This window comes from Anopheles maculipalpis, chromosome X, assembly GCF_943734695.1.
Source record: "Anopheles maculipalpis chromosome X, idAnoMacuDA_375_x, whole genome shotgun sequence".
Lineage (NCBI taxonomy): Eukaryota > Metazoa > Arthropoda > Insecta > Diptera > Culicidae > Anopheles > Anopheles maculipalpis.
Genome location: NC_064870.1, coordinates 20531068 through 20550440, shown reverse-complemented (window position 1 = coordinate 20550440; position 19373 = coordinate 20531068). Strand labels below are relative to the sequence as shown.

At 36.8% G+C, this 19373-nt stretch overlaps 1 protein-coding gene across 1 annotated transcript in view; it reads left to right on the top strand.

Moving 5' to 3' along the window:
• Positions 1–3238: 3238 nt before the first annotated feature.
• LOC126559692 (surfeit locus protein 4 homolog) overlaps positions 3239–19373 on the top strand; it is a 464744-nt gene continuing 448609 nt past the window's right edge. The window contains exon 1 of the mRNA XM_050215880.1: positions 3239–3248. The gene's annotated coding sequence lies outside the window, so the exon portion shown is untranslated. The remainder of the gene's footprint in view (positions 3249–19373) is intronic.

Below are 19373 nucleotides of genomic sequence, written 5' to 3'. Positions count from 1 at the left end.
TGTTCTGTCTTTTATGTTATGAGCAGTTGTTCTGATAGCACGTGGGTCCAACTTCTTTCGAATATTGGGTTTAACGTAAACCTCTTCCCCATCATTTATTATTGGAGGATCCTCTTTCTTATGATTACTTCTGGTCTGTGCTTGAAGTGATCTGTTCAGATTTACTTTGACGTTGTTGAAAATGTTCTGTGCTTGCCTATTTATCTCTTCCGGATTCGTTATATTGCATTGGTTAAACACGATCTCATTTGGCGTATAGCCTGTCGAGGAATGTACCGTATTGTTGTATAACGCGATGCATATTGGTATCATATTAACCGTGTTCGTATCGGGAAATTTGTGCTTATTCGTGTTATACATTTCTATTACAGTAGAATGTGTCTTTTCCACTTGTCCGTTGCTCTCGGAAGACGATGCGTATTTAAGCGACGTGCCTAAGTTGCTTAGGAATTGTTTCAGTTGAATAGATCGGAACGTAGTTTCATGATCGGTAATTATTTCTGTCGGTGTTCCGAAATTACTAAAATATTTCGCTAACGCATTTTTGACGTCAATGAGGCTTTTGGATTCTATTGGGACCATTTGTGCGAATTTTGAAAATGCATCCACTAATGACAGAAAACTATTCGAGTTTATGGAGAAAATATCCATGTGGACGCGTTCCATTGGTCGATCTGTTACAGGTCTAGGAGATATTTTGATATTGTAGGGTTTGCGATCGTACTTGTGAGTGTTGCAAATTGTGCAAGTTCTAACTGCTGCTGCGATCTTGTTGTACATTTTCGGGAAGAAATATGCCCTTTTTAGTTGATTTTCTACTTCGGCCACGCCTCTATGAGCTCTTTCGTGTTCTTTCGTAATCAATGAGTCTTGCTGTTCCTCGCTCGGTACATCTTTTACTTGTAAGTGTGTAATTATGAAATATCCGCTACTAGTGAAATACTTTCTGTAAGATTCTTGTATCAAACCTAATATTTCTTCTGGGGCTAAAATAGCTGTCTGTTTTCCATTGTGATATTTTCTGATTGTATGTTCTATTATTTTTTCGTTATAATATTGCCTAGTGACTACTGTTCTTTTATAGTTTTTAAACGGCAATTCTTCGATATCGTTTTCTGATTGTGACACTCGGAAAATAATTTGGTTTTTATAATAATTTATAGGTCTTTCGGTTGATTTGATATAGAAGCTATCTGAAGTGTCTGCTGAGTGTGTTGTTTCTAAGTTTGTGGTGTCGTGGATGTTAATGTCAGCCGTATCATTAGTTTTTCGACTTAGCGCATCTGCTACTACATTTGCCTTGCCTTGTTTGTAATCTACTGTGTATTGAAAGTTTTCGAGTTCTAATCTCCAATGTAATATTCTATTATTTTTGAGAGATGTTTTAATAAACGTGAGAGGTTTATGATCAGTATAAAGCTTAAATTCTCTACCAAATAAATATGGCTTGTATTTTCTGATAGCCCAAATGATTGCTAGTGCCTCCTTTTCAATGGTAGAATAATTTTCCTCTGCTTTGTTGAGTGTTCTGCTTCCAAACGCAATAGGACGCTCTACATTATTTTGGATTTGCGAGAGAACCGCTCCGATTGCATAGTCGCTAGCATCGGTTGTTAATATGAAGGGGATAGTAAAGTCAGGGTAAGCTAATACTTGATCAGATGCTATAATCTGTTTCAATTTAGAAAATGCTTCAACGTACTCTGCGTCGTTTGGGTTTACTTTTTGTCCTTTTTTCAGATATTTTGTGAAAGGTTTAGTGATTCTTGAATAATCTCTAATGAAACGACGGTAATAGCCAGATAGTCCTAGGAATTGTCTTATTTGTTTTTCGTTTTCTGGTAATTTCCAATCCAAAATCTTTTTAACTTTGTCTGGATTTGGTTTTATACCTTCAGGAGAAATTACGTGTCCTAAAAATTCCGTTTCGCGTTTTAGAAATTCACATTTATCTACTTGTATTTTCAGGTTAAAGTCAGAAAGTCGTTTCAGTATTTTGGAAAGATTATCTAAATGATTTTCGAGATTATTCCCAACAATTATGATATCATCAAGATAAACGTAACAGATATTGCCGATGTATTCTGATAAGATATTGTTCATAGCCCGTTGGAAAGTGGCCGGTGCATTTTTTAGCCCGAATGGCATTCTTGTGAATTCAAAGTGGCCTTGATTAGTTGAAAATGCAGTTTTTTCCTGATCTTCCGGATGCATTTCGATCTGGTGGAATCCAGATTTCAGATCCAACGTAGTGAAATAACTTGATTTTCCGAGGCTATCCAAAATGTCTTCAATTTCTGGTATGGGATATTTATCACCTACCGTTTTCTCGTTCAATTTACGGAAATCAATAACTACTCTAACCTTTTGTAAGCCAGATGCATCTTTTCGTTTTGGCACTACCCAAATTGGAGAAGCGTAAGGGCTTTTTGATGGTTTTATAATATTTGCTTCCAGCATTTCTTTTATTTGATCTTCGACGTCTTGTTTGAAGATGTGTGGATATCTATAGCTCTTAGTAAATACTGGCTCATTATCTTTTGTGTTAATTCTGTGTTTTATAATTGTTGTGCTAGTAAGTTTTTCGTTGTTCTTCAATAGTACGTTATGATGGTCAATAAGAGTTTCAATTAATTTTTCCTTTTCATAAGCTGATAAATGCTCAGTTCGTATAAGTTGTTGAATTAATTCTTTGTTTGGCACGGTATTAGAATCAGCTGGAATTGGTGCCAGAATTTTAAAATTATTGACAATTATATTTAATTTGGGGATTTCAGGAGTAATTTTACTTGTTGTTAATACGTTTATAGTTGATCTATTATTTTGTGATGAGTAAACACCTGGTTCAATTAGCGTATCATTACTTAGGCGCTGGTAGGTTGGGACAAACCAATCTCCACAACGATCAGTTATAACTGTGACAGTATGACAAAAATATTTTCCAGTGTAGTATTTGTGGAATTGTGTTTCAACACCCTGAATAGTGATAGTATTAGCAGCATAATTTATAATGGTGTCGGTTTCAGCCATAAATTTTGATCCTATAAGGCCGTCGAAAAAGTTATGGAAATCAAAAATGTAATAAACTTGCTCCTTAAATGTAGGTCCTAATAGGTTACATTTAATTTTTTTATTAGTTGTTTGTTTACCAAAAATATTTTCAATGTTCGCATTACAACACATTTCGTTATTTGAAATAATGCCTGGCTTAAGTATGTTTTTATTTGCTCCACTGTCAATCAACAAACGTATTGATTTGTCTTTGGAGCTATCATACACGATTAAGTATGGCAAGAAGTCTAACGAATTGATCATGTCGGGTTTTCGGTTGAATTGCCCAGACGAAAATTTGTATTGTTCTCTTTACATGCAGTGATTTCGGTGTTATTGATAGTTCTGTTATTTGAAGTGAATTTACTTCTTTGTGAAGAATCAACTTCCATCGGCGTAGGATATTGTTTATCAGATTTATCCACATTCGTATAACGTATTCGTGAGGAGTTTCCAAAATTTGTTTTACTCTGTTCATTTTTACTATAAGATGGGTTATGATTAATAGGTGGTTGACCATTCATTTTATGTGAATTAAACTCTTGTGCTTTAATTTTGCATAGGAAATTATAAGCATCCTCAATATCTTTTGGCCGTGCTGCTTGCACATAACCGAAATATGGTTTTTTCAAACCAGCTATAAAAGCGGCTAATCCATCCTCATCTATAAACTTACTGATTGCTGTCCAACTATCCCTGTAATCCTGATCTTGTTTTGCAATAGATTTTATATTTTGAATTATTTCCTTAGATTTTTGATAATATTTATGTATGGTCATACCTTCCGTCATTGTATTTTGCCACAATTGGCATTTAAAGGTGGAAAGTTCTCTTCTATCGCCTATGGCGTCGATCAAAATTTCCTTTACTTCATCAAAAGTTTTTGGATTGCCAGCAACACAAAGAACGTCCTTGGCCTTTCCTTCTATTTTGTTTAAAACTGCGGTTACGTATACATCGTAAAGTTCTCTGTCTACTCTCTCTTTAAATAGGTTCAAAGTACTATCAGCTGTTTCAAGCCACGCTGATAATTGTTTTTTATTACCATCGTATTTCGGTAGCGATTTTATCGGGTCGGGTATCTTAAATAAATCTTCTACCTTGATACCCGTCTTAGATTCCACGTGTTCTTTGATGTCACTTTGAACAATTATTTGTTCTTGTGTAAACTTAATTGCTTGTTCTTGCACATTTAATCTTTCGTTTATGGCTAACAAGCCAGTGCTTAACTGTTTGAGTTGATCCAAAATTTGCGATTCCATTGTATCTGCGTTTACTAAACTCTCCGAAGCCGAATCTGTATGAAAAAGTTGTATTCGAACGCTAGGTGCTGCGTTGATCCAAATTCTCTTTCTCTTTTACACTCTCGCTTGGCAGTAACTCTCAAATTTGATAACAGTATCAACGTCCTATCAACCTATCTGGTAGTGTTGATTGGATGTATGTGTGATGCGTGACTCGATACAAGGTCTCACACCACGTGCTCTCAGTGAAAGTAAAAACACTGCTACGCACTTTTGCTAAAATCGGCCTATCTGGTAGTGTCAATTTAGCGAACGTAAAACTTAATATAAAAAAAGTTTTACTTACGTGTGGTAATAGTTTAAGGTTGTGCCGGGGGGTCCTCGAACCAAACAACGGATGTAATCCTTTAGCTGCCGGTGCAAAATGCGGGAACCACTTAAGAATGGATTATTAATCCAAATCTTTTCCACTGTATTTAAGCACTTCCTCAACTGTCTACAGCGCCAATTACAATTTATTTATTAACTAAATTGTTTTACATCTAAACTAACCTAAACCTAACCTAAAAGAAACCTAATTAATGCAAAATATTCCTCACGAAGTGTACCGCACGAGAGTTGAGAGCAAAGAGAGCGAGCTCGCCCGTTCTGTCGACCTCGAAGGCTGTGAAAGATTCTGGCCGTGTTGCCAGAATCGCTGCAGTAGTGTTTTATAATAATTATTATTATTAGTTATCGTTCACAACGTAATTATATGCTGCAATTGGACAATACGGCGTAGAGCCGTTATACTAAAAAATAACTAAATATGCTGCAATTTGAAACAATATGTTTGATTTTGGAGAGCAGCTTCGGAAAATAATATGTACGCAAAATTCTCCAAACTTATTCTCCTTCTACTCCTATTTTCCTTTAGTGAACAGGTCTATCTTTGCCTAATTCACCTTGGGAGAACACAGCTCCAACAGCAAAATCTGAAGCATCGGTAGTCAGAATGAATGGTTTATTGAAATCGGAATAGATAAGAATATCATTTGACGATAATATTTGCTTCATTTTATTGAAACATTCTGCTTCTTGCTGATTTGTTTTGTTTTGATGTGTCAGAACCCTTCCCTCTTAAAATGTTTTCAAAGGTTTTGCGATTTTAACAAAATCTTTGACAAATTGCCGATAATAGCCCATCAATCCCAGAAAAGCACGAAGTTCTTTCATGTTTTTGGGAATGGGGTGTTTAGAAATTACGTCGATTTTATTCTGATAAGGTTTTATTCCGTCAGAGCAAACAACAAAACCGAGAAATTCTACTTCTTTCTTGAAGAATTCTGATTTATCTAATTGAATTTTCAATCCTGCTTGGTTAAGCGTGTTCAAGATGGTGTTCAAATTTTTAAAATGTTTCTCTAAATTCCTGCCAAAAACTTTTACATCGTCTATATCGACATAGCAAATTTTCCCTATAAAATTTCGCAAAACATCATCAATTGCTCTCTAGAAGGTTGCTTGAGCGTTTTTAATTCATATTTACCATTATTAATGGCAAATGCAGTTTTTTCTATGTCCGATTTTTTCATTCTGATTTGGTGGAACCCTGAAGCTATAGATCCAGAGTAGAAAAGGATTGCTGTTCTTTTCTGTCCTGCTGTCGGCTTATTATTGTGTACGCACGCAGTAAAACCGCATGTTTTACTCTGTGACTTCATTCTGCAGTATTCGTTTCTGTCGCTTTTAACCGCCTTTATCTTAACCGTAGATTTCAACTGGTTCTGCTGGTAACCGTCGGTGGTCCCTGATAGTTCACCTCAACTCTTTCCGATCTCAATCAACATCATGTGGACATGGTTAACCCACCCGCTGTTACCATATCAATCTGGCAGTCGTTTCAACCAACGCTTCGAAATGTGACATGACGAAAACCACAACCAACTACGATTCCTCCTGTCTCCATATCATCCTTCAAATTCGATTCTTCAATTCAACCCTGCTGTCGTGTGCCGCAATAATTCTAGTTATAGTGCATAGCGTTGTGTAGTACCGTTAAGTGCTAGCTTAATCGATTATTGATTTTTTTCGTCTCTCCTTAAATCTATCATTCGTAATAATTACTTACGAACTAACTTAATCTAGATACTATCTTAATACTTTACTTTTCAAACTTTTCCAACCGATTGTTGTGTAATTTGTCCAGCTTTCTTTCCATATTTAACCACGCACGTTTGATCGCTGGGTATTTCTACCACATGATAAGGTTGTTATGTTTGTATAACGTATCTTTATTTCGTGTTTCGCCGGTAACGGACCCGACGTGGCCAGAACCCTGGTGGTTGTGGTATTCTGGAGATCTTTCTTTATTGTCGTCACGATTCGGAATGATCTCCGTGGAGGCTGAGGCTCCTTTTATTCAAGATTTTCTATAGGGGTGTTAGTGAAATCGCTTACCTTATCAACTATGGTTAGTATGCGTAACTAATAACTATTTTCAATACATAACACTTCTCCCAGCTTTAAATGAGACTTTAGATACTCTAACAAACAATGTCAATTACGTTCACAAGCTACTAAAATTAGTTTTTCCTTATCCTGTCCCGTATTCTTTTGGATCTTCTTAATTTAGGAGATTTGGATTCACTTCGTTTTCGTGTCGAACTAACCTTTTGTTTGTCTGTCACCTTTACTGTTGTTTTGTCTTTTCCTACCGGTGCACTGACTATGGGTACTATGGGATGAAATTCATCCGATAGATCGGATGTTCTAATTTGATTTGTGTGTACTATTCGCACATTTCCGTGAACATTTATCAAGTATCTATTGCTACTTATTTTTTCCAATACTAAGGCTGGAATCCATCTTACCAAATCCTCATGATGATTCCTATACAAAACTTTATCTCCTTTCGCGTGTGATACTGTATCTACTGTCTTGGACACTGGAGGCGGGAGGGGTTTGAGGTTTAGGTTACGTATCTTTCATCATTTTGAATTTCTAATTTAACTGGATTGCTCGTGTTTAGTAATGTTCTTGGTACATAGCAAAAAACTAATGATGAAGGTGTTTTACCTGTAGAAGTAGATGGAGTGTTACGATAATTAAATAATATTCGATTTAATTTGCGCTGTAATGGTATTGGTCTCAATTGTTCATCAATCAAATACTTCTTCAACACTTTCTTAATCGTCTGAACTCCCCTCTCCGCTAATCCATTTGACTGCGGATGATAAGGCGGTGATTTCAACACCTTGATGACATTAGCCTAACATCCTTCCATAAACCCAGAAGAATTGAACGGTGGACCGTGGTCCGAACAAACTTCCGTAGGTAAACCAAAATAAGTATAGAAGTAAGTAAGTAAGTATGAATGAATAAATACTTAAACATATATCAAATAATTTAAAGGATATCTATTTGTGTTGGAAGTAAAGATTTTGTATTTATGGCGTGTTGTATGTTTGGTTATTTTCTTTACAACTCTATGTTGTTTTTCTTGATGTGTTTAAATATTCTTTTAAATGTTTTACCTGATGCCAATTGCCAATCTTTTTTGAGATTTTCTTTGATGATGTTTTTCTCTTTGTTGTATTTTGGACATACAAAGATTTTATGCAATCCGGTGTTTGGTTCGTTGCATATTTCACAGGTACCATTTTGTATTATGCTCATTTTTTCGAACCAGTATTCTGATAGATCATGTCCCGCTAGGATTTTACTTGCTATTTTATTTGACTTCATGTGCTTTGAGCAGTGTGTCTTTATACCATAGTTTGAATTTGAAATCACTATGTAGTTCTGCAAAAAAATTCCTTTCTCTCTTGTGGATGTGGTGTACCATTCTATAGTTTGTTCCTTCATTTCGTTTTGGAATATTTTTATCAGATCTGTATACCTGTATTTGTTGTTTATCTTATTTTGTGATATGGTTAGGGCTTATGGAGGATATGTGTTATTTTTACTGGCGCATCGTATTTTGAGTACGTTTAGTATTTTGCTTGCATTGATTTTAATGTGTTCTATATGCTTTTTAAATGTCAATTTATTGTCTATTATTGTACCTAAATATTTATATGTGTTCTCTTCGATTCGAGCCCTCTAGCTGTTTGTAGGCTGCTTCAGGAAAAATCGAACTACGGTTGAACTTTGAAGCTTGTTAAAATAAGGCGTGGAACCCGATGGAACTATGAAGCTTGTTTATAAACGAAGCATGGTACTTAATGGAACTGTAAGGTTTCTTAAGCAGCACATGGTACTTTACGGAACTTTTTGGTTGCTCAATGGAGAAAAACGGCTTAGGAAATGTTTGTCGAACATTTTTACCGATAAAAACTAAATTATAGATTATGTTGGAAAATAATAACATAACATGTATATTTAGCAACGCGACCCGACCGTTCCTTACGAATAAAATATGTTTATTTTTTATTCAGCAGTTACATATGACCAATATGTTCTGAATTTTTCATGTCTTCAACTAGTGCTAACCACAAATATTCAGATGCAACAGCACACATAAAAATTCACAATCAGAGACGGGTTTACCCATGAGCGAAATGAGCGACCTTCAAGTGTTCCGTCGTAAAAAAGAGCAAGCCGAAGGTGCCTCGTCGAATGGTTGCAACATTTTACTAACCTAAGTTGTGTTGTGGTTGTTAATTTGGTAGTGTATGACTTTGGTATATATATATATATTGAAAAGGGCTGGGGACATGACGTCACCTTGTGTTAGTCCGTCTGTGATAAGTTTTTTGAGGATTGTGTTGTTGCATTCTAATGTTGTGGTTCTGTTTTTTAGGAAAGCTTTTGTCCAATTTGTGATTTCTGATGGGACATTTGTTTATTTATTCATAATTAATTATGACGGTCCAGTGCCGTATTGTTCTGATGGGACATTTGATTCTATCATTTTTTCAATCAGGGTTTTTGTTTTGACATTATTGTATGATTTTTCTAGATCGATGAACACGATCCCTGTTTTCATTTCATACATTTCCCTTGCAACTAGTAGCATGCCACCGAGCAAAGACACCAGCCGCTTTTGACGAATTGCTCTTCGTCATGTTTCTGTCTGACCGTTATGCCCGAACGCATTCGTTATTCATTCTGTTTTTAATGTTATGATAGAACTGACGATCCATTTGAAATTTTTAATTCATTGAATTTGATTCGAAAACAAGCATAATGCGTGAAGTAGAAGACGAGAAAAGTCATTCCATAAACGAAATGTGTGGAATAACCGGGCATGCTAGTAGATAACTTACGTGGTAAATTTTAAAATAAATCCAAATAAAATACTAACTGCTGTTGACAATTACAATCCACAATTGCTCCAAAAACTTGGAAATAAAAAAGTTGGGTGACTTTTGAAAATTCCATATCAATACAAGCAATGAATCAAAACTTATTGTAGTTTTATGTTGAAAGAAATACACGAGTTTTTTGTTGCCTATTTAAGGGTTAACCTTGAATAATCGAGTTTGATGTATTTTAAAACGTCTTATTTCATTTGACGTTTACGATTGTCTGCCGCTTGGTTGGTAGCTCTTCGGTTGAATTATCGGCCATGTGCATCCTATTGACCAAATCTGCCAACTCAGGTGTTGTTGAGGCTAATTTGTATCGAAAACTCCCTTATTAGTGGTTGTTAAGGCGATTTTGTCAACAGGGTATTTATCTAAACGCTCATAGAAGAGAGAACAAAAGGCAGCCATTTTGCTAGAGCCAGGTTTTGGACGACAGTGTTGCACCGGTATATTATATCGGATAAGCAATTTGAGCAAATTGGTTGTATTGTGGCATTGTAGTGAAGTGAATGTGAAAAATAAATTACCAATCGTTGTGCTTGTGATATGTGTATGAAAATTCGTTCGGTATTGTGGTGTGTTTTTGGGTGGTTTTGAGTTTGTGTTGTGCCAAATGAGAATCAAGTCGTTTTGTGTCGAAGCTTTTATTACGCAGATAGTCACTATTTTCATTTGTTCTTTTGAGGATGCAAAATAGAACATTCCAACTGGCTTGGAAGCTCAGTAGTGATATCATGGAGTAAGCAAATACCGGGGCGTAAGTTGCTTGGTACGTTCGAAGTATCATCATTTGCTTGCATTAACTTACCATCATTATATTTTGCAGATTATGGTAAGATCGATAAATGGAGTATGTGCTAGGAAGCTATGGCACAGTATCGCACAGTGAGTATGTAATGGTTAAGAATGTAATCGAGAAGAATACCCATTAGATCGTGTGATTGGTTCCTAATGCTGTTCGTGTTACGCGAGTTAACCTTTTCTTTCTTGTAGGAAAGAAGGTGTTAGACGATCGATTGCCAAATTGCTTTATTTCTGTTACTTTGAACCGCAGACATTGAACCAACTTGAATTAATTGGGTCAATTCCATGCATTGACCCGAACTGCTGACGACGCTGGTGAGCGGCGATACGGCAACAAATGCTTACTTGGGTAGACACTCAGACTCGTCCAACTCTATGCAGCTAATCGGGAAAATGTATGGGATCAGATTGCCATCCCTGTAACTATTGTTCTTGTGGACTATATATGTGTTGTGAGCCAAATGAACTTTCCCTTGGTGATACAACACAGGATGGAGTCACATATTTCTGAATATTCTGAGGTCAAGGTTCGGGGTCTTAATCAGCAAAACTATCACTCTGTTGATTTTTTCCAGGCGTATGTAAATGCTAATAGAAAAAATTTCGACTGATTCTGATCGGAATTGTTTCATTACTTTGGATGTACTGGAAGCTAAATCTGTTATTTTAATATTGATCCGTGTATTGATGGTTATTTGTTTATTTTTATTATCAACTAAGTCCATTAGCAAGCTATTGATTAGTCGTAGTCGTAGGTCGTTAGCTTAGGAAATTCCTACTAAATATATCCAACCAATTCCTTCTGAGTCCCAACGTTTGAAACGTTTATTGGGCAGAAGTTTCCTAAACAATGAATTTAAATGTTGTAACTGATTTTGTATAATGATGATCAGCTGATTGGTTTCTATTTTTTTTAAATCGATTCTTATCGATTCCGTTTAAATTTTGTATGCTGTAATATTATAATGATAGATGTAATTGTAACTGTCGATCCTAGCTGGGCCTAAATCGATACCTACTATTGGTGGTACCCTGTCTATGGTTGTCCTTTGGCCGTTCATCGAACATACTAAACCTAACAGACTGTAACGAGGAAAATGATTTTGTTTTTTTTTGTAATTAGTTTTATTCATAGTATTTTTATCGGATTTTTCGAGTGTTGTCAGTAATTACGGTACTTCTATTAATCTGCTTGATTTTGATTTTCTTGTATCTTGGTTTGTATTTTAATCTAGCTCTCTTTTTTTTTTCAAAATTTTTTCTATCTGTTGGAATTGTTTTCTCCTTTATTCCCTTGCTGTAGGCCAAAAGATCATTTGATTGTTTTGATTTGAACTTTTTGTAGACTTGTTCGCAGATTATGGAGGAACGAGTGGATGGTAGGATCACTTCGTACGGAGTATATTTGATAGAGAAAAAAATGGGTGAATTATATTTATGTACTAAAGCTTGTATTAAGTCAGGAACGGGTAGGTGCATTTGTTCGAACTTCGTGATACGATACATTTCGATTATGGTTGAATGAAACCTTTGTATCACTCCGTTCATTTCACTACGGCCAGTAGCTGTAAAATAAACTTGAATATGAAGTTTTTACAAAAGTTGGTTAAATTCTGAGTGCCAAATGATTTTTCGCCATTCGTAACAATTATTTTTGGTGGGAGGTATTTTAATAGCAATCAACTTAACTAAAGCGAATTATGAAAATTTGTCTATACAAGTTAAGAAATAATGATTCTCCAAAAACATTTTATCTATATGTGCAATTTTGAATGTTGGAATGCTGGAATCGGTGTCTCTTGTTGGAGACACTTATCTGTTTTCATTACATATGCTGCAATTGGACAATACGGCGTAGAGCCGTTATACTAAAAAATAACTAAATATGCTGCAATTTGAAACAATATGTTTGATTTTGGAGAGCAGCTTCGGAAAATAATATGTACGCAAAATTCTCCAAACTTATTCTCCTTCTACTCCTATTTTCCTTTAGTGAACAGGTCTATCTTTGCCTAATTCACCTTGGGAGAACACAGCTCCAACAGCAAAATCTGAAGCATCGGTAGTCAGAATGAATGGTTTATTGAAATCGGAATAGATAAGAATATCATTTGACGATAATATTTGCTTCATTTTATTGAAACATTCTGCTTCTTGCTGATTTGTTTTGTTTTGATGTGTCAGAACCCTTCCCTCTTAAAATGTTTTCAAAGGTTTTGCGATTTTAACAAAATCTTTGACAAATTGCCGATAATAGCCCATCAATCCCAGAAAAGCACGAAGTTCTTTCATGTTTTTGGGAATGGGGTGTTTAGAAATTACGTCGATTTTATTCTGATAAGGTTTTATTCCGTCAGAGCAAACAACAAAACCGAGAAATTCTACTTCTTTCTTGAAGAATTCTGATTTATCTAATTGAATTTTCAATCCTGCTTGGTTAAGCGTGTTCAAGATGGTGTTCAAATTTTTAAAATGTTTCTCTAAATTCCTGCCAAAAACTTTTACATCGTCTATATCGACATAGCAAATTTTCCCTATAAAATTTCGCAAAACATCATCAATTGCTCTCTAGAAGGTTGCTTGAGCGTTTTTAATTCATATTTACCATTATTAATGGCAAATGCAGTTTTTTCTATGTCCGATTTTTTCATTCTGATTTGGTGGAACCCTGAAGCTATAGATCCAGAGTAGAAAAGGATTGCTGTTCTTTTCTGTCCTGCTGTCGGCTTATTATTGTGTACGCACGCAGTAAAACCGCATGTTTTACTCTGTGACTTCATTCTGCAGTATTCGTTTCTGTCGCTTTTAACCGCCTTTATCTTAACCGTAGATTTCAACTGGTTCTGCTGGTAACCGTCGGTGGTCCCTGATAGTTCACCTCAACTCTTTCCGATCTCAATCAACATCATGTGGACATGGTTAACCCACCCGCTGTTACCATATCAATCTGGCAGTCGTTTCAACCAACGCTTCGAAATGTGACATGACGAAAACCACAACCAACTACGATTCCTCCTGTCTCCATATCATCCTTCAAATTCGATTCTTCAATTCAACCCTGCTGTCGTGTGCCGCAATAATTCTAGTTCTAGTGCATAGCGTTGTGTAGTACCGTTAAGTGCTAGCTTAATCGATTATTGATTTTTTTCGTCTCTCCTTAAATCTATCAATCGTAATAATTACTTACGAACTAACTTAATCTAGATACTTTCTTAATACTTTACTTTTCAAACTTTTCCAACCGATTGTTGTGTAATTTGTCCAGCTTTCTTTCCATATTTAACCACGCACGTTTGATCGCTGGGTATTTCTACCACATCATAAGGTTGTTATGTTTGTATAACGTATCTTTATTTCGTGTTTCGCAGGTAACGGACCCGACGTGGCCAGAACCCTGGTGGTTGTGGTATTCTGGAGATCTTTCTTTATTGTCGTCACGATTCGGAATGATCTCCGTGGAGGCTGAGGCTCCTTTTATTCAAGATTTTCTATAGGGGTGTTAGTGAAATCGCTTACCTTATCAACTATGGTTAGTATGCGTAACTAATAACTATTTTCAATACATAACACTTCTCCCAGCTTTAAATGAGACTTTAGATACTCTAACAAACAATGTCAATTACGTTCACAAGCTACTAAAATTAGTTTTTCCTTATCCTGTCCCGTATTCTTTTGGATCTTCTTAATTTAGGAGATTTGGATTCACTTCGTTTTCGTGTCGAACTAACCTTTTGTTTGTCTGTCACCTTTACTGTTGTTTTGTCTTTTCCTACCGGTGCACTGACTATGGGTACTATGGGATGAAATTCATCCGATAGATCGGATGTTCTAGTTTGATTTGTGTGTACTATTCGCACATTTCCGTGAACATTTATCAAGTATCTATTGCTACTTATTTTTTCCAATACTAAGGCTGGAATCCATCTTACCAAATCCTCATGATGATTCCTATACAAAACTTTATCTCCTTTCGCGTGTGATACTGTATCTACTGTCTTGGACACTGGAGGCGGGAGGGGTTTGAGGTTTAGGTTACGTATCTTTCATCATTTTGAATTTCTAATTTAACTGGATTGCTCGTGTTTAGTAATGTTCTTGGTACATAGCAAAAAACTAATGATGAAGGTGTTTTACCTGTAGAAGTAGATGGAGTGTTACGATAATTAAATAATATTCGATTTAATTTGCGCTGTAATGGTATTGGTCTCAATTGTTCATCAATCAAATACTTCTTCAACACTTTCTTAATCGTCTGAACTCCCCTCTCCGCTAGTCCATTTGACTGCGGATGATAAGGCGGTGATTTCAACACCTTGATGACATTAGCCTAACATCCTTCCATAAACCCAGAAGAATTGAACGGTGGACCGTGGTCCGAACAAACTTCCGTAGGTAAACCAAAATAAGTATAGAAGTAAGTAAGTAAGTATGAATGAATAAATACTTAAACATATATCAAATAATTTAAAGGATATCTATTTGTGTTGGAAGTAAAGATTTTGTATTTATGGCGTGTTGTATGTTTGGTTATTTTCTTTACAACTCTATGTTGTTTTTCTTGATGTGTTTAAATATTCTTTTAAATGTTTTACCTGATGCCAATTGCCAATCTTTTTTGAGATTTTCTTTGATGATGTTTTTCTCTTTGTTGTATTTTGGACATACAAAGATTTTATGCAATCCGGTGTTTGGTTCGTTGCATATTTCACAGGTACCATTTTGTATTATGCTCATTTTTTCGAACCAGTATTCTGATAGATCATGTCCCGCTAGGATTTTACTTGCTATTTTATTTGACTTCATGTGCTTTGAGCAGTGTGTCTTTATACCATAGTTTGAATTTGAAATCACTATGTAGTTCTGCAAAAAAATTCCTTTCTCTCTTGTGGATGTGGTGTACCATTCTATAGTTTGTTCCTTCATTTCGTTTTGGAATATTTTTATCAGATCTGTATACCTGTATTTGTTGTTTATCTTATTTTGTGATATGGTTAGGGCTTATGGAGGATATGTGTTATTTTTACTGGCGCATCGTATTTTGAGTACGTTTAGTATTTTGCTTGCATTGATTTTAATGTGTTCTATATGCTTTTTAAATGTCAATTTATTGTCTATTATTGTACCTAAATATGTATATGTGTTCTCTTCGATTCGAGCCCTCTAGCTGTTTGTAGGCTGCTTCAGGAAAAATCGAACTACGGTTGAACTTTGAAGCTTGTTAAAATAAGGCGTGGAACCCGATGGAACTATGAAGCTTGTTTATAAACGAAGCATGGTACATAATGGAACTGTAAGGTTTCTTAAGCAGCACATGTTACTTTACGGAACTTTGTGGTTGTTCAATGGAGAAAAACGGCTTAGGAAATGTTTGTCGAACATTTTTACCGATAAAAACTAAATTATAGATTATGTTGGAAAATAATAACATAACATAGAATGTATATTTAGCAACGCGATCCGGCCGTTCCTTACGAATAAAATATGTTAATTTTTTATTCAACAGTTACAAATGACCAATATGTATGATGTATGACCAATATGTTCTGAATTTTTTGTGTCTTCAACTAGTGCTAACCACAAATATTCAGATGCAACAGCACACATAAAAATTCACAATCAGAGACGGGTTTACCCATGAGCGAAATGAGCGACCTTCAAGTGTTCCGTCGTAAAAAAGAGCAAGCCGAAGGTGCCTCGTCAAATGGTTGCAACATTTTACTAACCTAAGTTGTGTTGTGGTTGTTAATATGGTAGTGTATGACTTTGGTATATATATTGAAAAGGGCTGGGGACATGACGTCACCTTGTGGTAGTCCGTCTGTGATAAATTTTTTGAGGATTGTGTTGTTGCATTCTAATGTTGTGGTTCTGTTTTTTAGGAAAGCGTTCTATCATTTTTCCAATCAGGGTTTTTGTTTTGACATTCGACTAGATCGATGAACACGATCCCTGTTTTCATTTCATACATTTCCCTTGCAACTAGTGGCATGCCACCGAGCAATGACACCAGCCGCTTTTGAAGAATTGCTCTTCGTCATGTTTCTGTCTGACCGTTGTGCCCGAACGCATTCGTTATTCATTCTGTTTTTAATGTTATGATAGAACTGACGATCCATTTGAAATTTTTAATGCATTGAATTTGATTCAATTCAATTCAATTTTGAAAACAAGCATAATGCGTGAAGTAGAAGACGAGAAAAGTCATTCCATAAACGAAATGTGTGGAATTACCGGGCATGCTAGTAGATAACTTACGAGGTAAATTTTAAAATAAATCCAAATAAAATACTAACTGCTGTTGACAATTACAATCTTTGCTCCAAAAACTTGGAAATAAAAAAGTTGGGTGACTTTTGAAAATTCCATATCAATACAAGCAATGAATCAAAACTTATTGTAGTTTTATGTTGAAAGAAATACACGAGTTTTTTGTTGGCTATTTAAGGGTTAACCTTGAATAATCGAGTTTGATGTATTTTGAAAAGTCTTATTTCATTTGACGTTTACGATTGTCTGCCGCTTGGTTGGTAGCTCTTCGGTTGAATTATCGGCCATGTGCAGCCCCATCCCGCAAGGATGAGTGAGTTACGATTTGATGGTATGTGTGAGAACCCCCCGAATGCAATTTCACGGGGGGTCCAGCTGTTACCAGTGAACAATGGTTTGCCACTGGTCATGAGGAAATTGACATTTAAGACAATGGAAAAATACATTCAAACGAAGCCAAAAAAAAAAATGTGTTCCTATGACGATTATGAATGTGTGGGTGTTTATTTCCTTAGAAAAAAAAAACTTATGGGGCTTTTGCTCGTAGGTGAAGCTTAACTCCATATCTCCATCTGTATAATTTTGCACTGGCGGTGGGAATTTATAAACTTGTGATATTGGCGGTTGTAAAATGATGTTTCACGCTAGGCTTCTCTTTTGCTACTGTTTATCCCTTTGTCCGTTTTAGTTCATTTTTACAAGTTCATTCGTGTTCATGCAACTTATCTTACCATAGTTCATATGCCTAAGATTTTGCGTTCAGACTTTAGAATACTTTGCTCTAGCTTGAAGTTGTTGCAAGTATTCTGGGTACCATCGTGTCCAAATTGATTGCACCTGTTTCTGAACGAGCTGATATTGTGTCAAGCGATTATTTGGAATATTAGTAAGATCGACCTCTGGTACCGCTTGCATATTAGATCCTACTAGAAAATGACCGGGAGTCAACGTTTCTAAATCAGTCGGTTCATCGGACAATGGTATCAATGGACGCGAATTTAAACATTGTTCGACCTGTGCCAAAAGGGTAAGCATATTTTCTTGTGTAATGCTGCTAACTCCTATCGTTTTAGTGATATGCCTTTTTGCTGACTTTACTGCTGCCTCCCAAAGTCCTCCGAAATGAGGCGCCCTTGGAGGAATGAATTTCCAACTTATTTCATTGTTCGCACACCAATCAAATATCAATCTCCTATCACTATCGTCGGTTTTCAACATTTTGTAAATGCGATTCAGTTGGTGAACTGCTCCTTTGAACGTAGTCGCATTGTCCGAGTGTAACTCGATTATCTTGCCTCTGCGAGCAACAAATCGACGTAATGCTGCTAAAAACGCCGTCGTGGTGAGATCGCTCACCAACTCGATATGTACGGCCCGTGTCGCGAAACAGACAAAAATCGCGATATACGCCTTTACTGGACTTCGATTGCGGATCGTTGATTTCAGAAGAAATGGTCCGCAGTAGTCCACACCGCTAACGACAAACGGCCTCGTTGGTGTTACTCGGGATTCTGGCAAGTCTGCTACCGCTTGTTTCACCAATACCGGTTTGTGCTTGAAGCAAGTGTGGCATCGGTGATAGACACTCCTCGTAAGATTTCGACCACCAATCAACCAAAAACGTTGTCGAATCGTTGCTAACATCAGCTGCGGTCCAGCATGAAGTAACTGCAGATGGTAGGCTGTTACTAACAGTGTGGCTAAGTAATGCGATGCGGCAATGATGATGGGATGCTTTGAATCATTGGAAATGTGTGCATTTCCAAGCCGGCCACCGATGCGTAGAATGCCCATTTCATCAAGGTACGGTGACAACCACTTTAACTTCGATTTTTCACTAACGTGTTTCCCTCCTTTCAGTTCGTTAAGCTCTTCCGTGAATGAATCCTGTTGTGCTAGCTGGCACAACCTTAGTTCTGCACTTCGCAGTTCCGTCGCCGTAAGTGGTGGAACAGCATTCTCCAGCTGCTTGATAGGCAACAGCTTCTTACTCGATGATAACTCGCTGATGCTTGCTCGGCAGCTCTTGATGAAGCGTAGGCAATATCCCATAACTCGTCTCAACTTACTGTACGATGAAAATCGTTCGAAAAGTTTGACACGGAACTCACACTTCGTTGAGACAATCAGTGACACCTTTGCTCGCTCTTCGATGTCTCCTTTGTCCTTGATGGGACAAAGTGGCCACTCATCCTTACCAAGAGCCAGCCAATGAGGTCCATGCCACCAACAATCACTTTTCAACAAATTGTCTGGTTTCAGACCCCGTGAGATGTCAATTGCAGGGTTGTCAAAGCCTGGAACATGACGCCAGGCTGTGACTCTCGTCTCCTCCTGTATTTGGGCCACCCTATTGGCCACAAATGGTTTCCATCGACGTGGAGGAGAATTCAGCCAGTACATCACTGTCATTGAGTCGGTCCAACAGATGGTCATCGTAGATGACGTTATCGCTCGACTGGCTTTCTGGAATAGTTGGACCGCTAGTCGCGCGGCGCACAACTCCAACCTGGCAATTGCATGTGTGTTTGCCAAGGCTACGACTTTGGATTTGGCAGTCAACAGTTGTACCATTGTTGACCCCATGGACTCTGCACGTACATAAGCAAGCACCGTATGCATTTTGCGAAGCATCCGCAAACATGTGTAATTGCAGGCTGACCGCTTCCGACTGGGATACGAAACGCGGTACTCGTAATTTGCGTAGCAAATATAG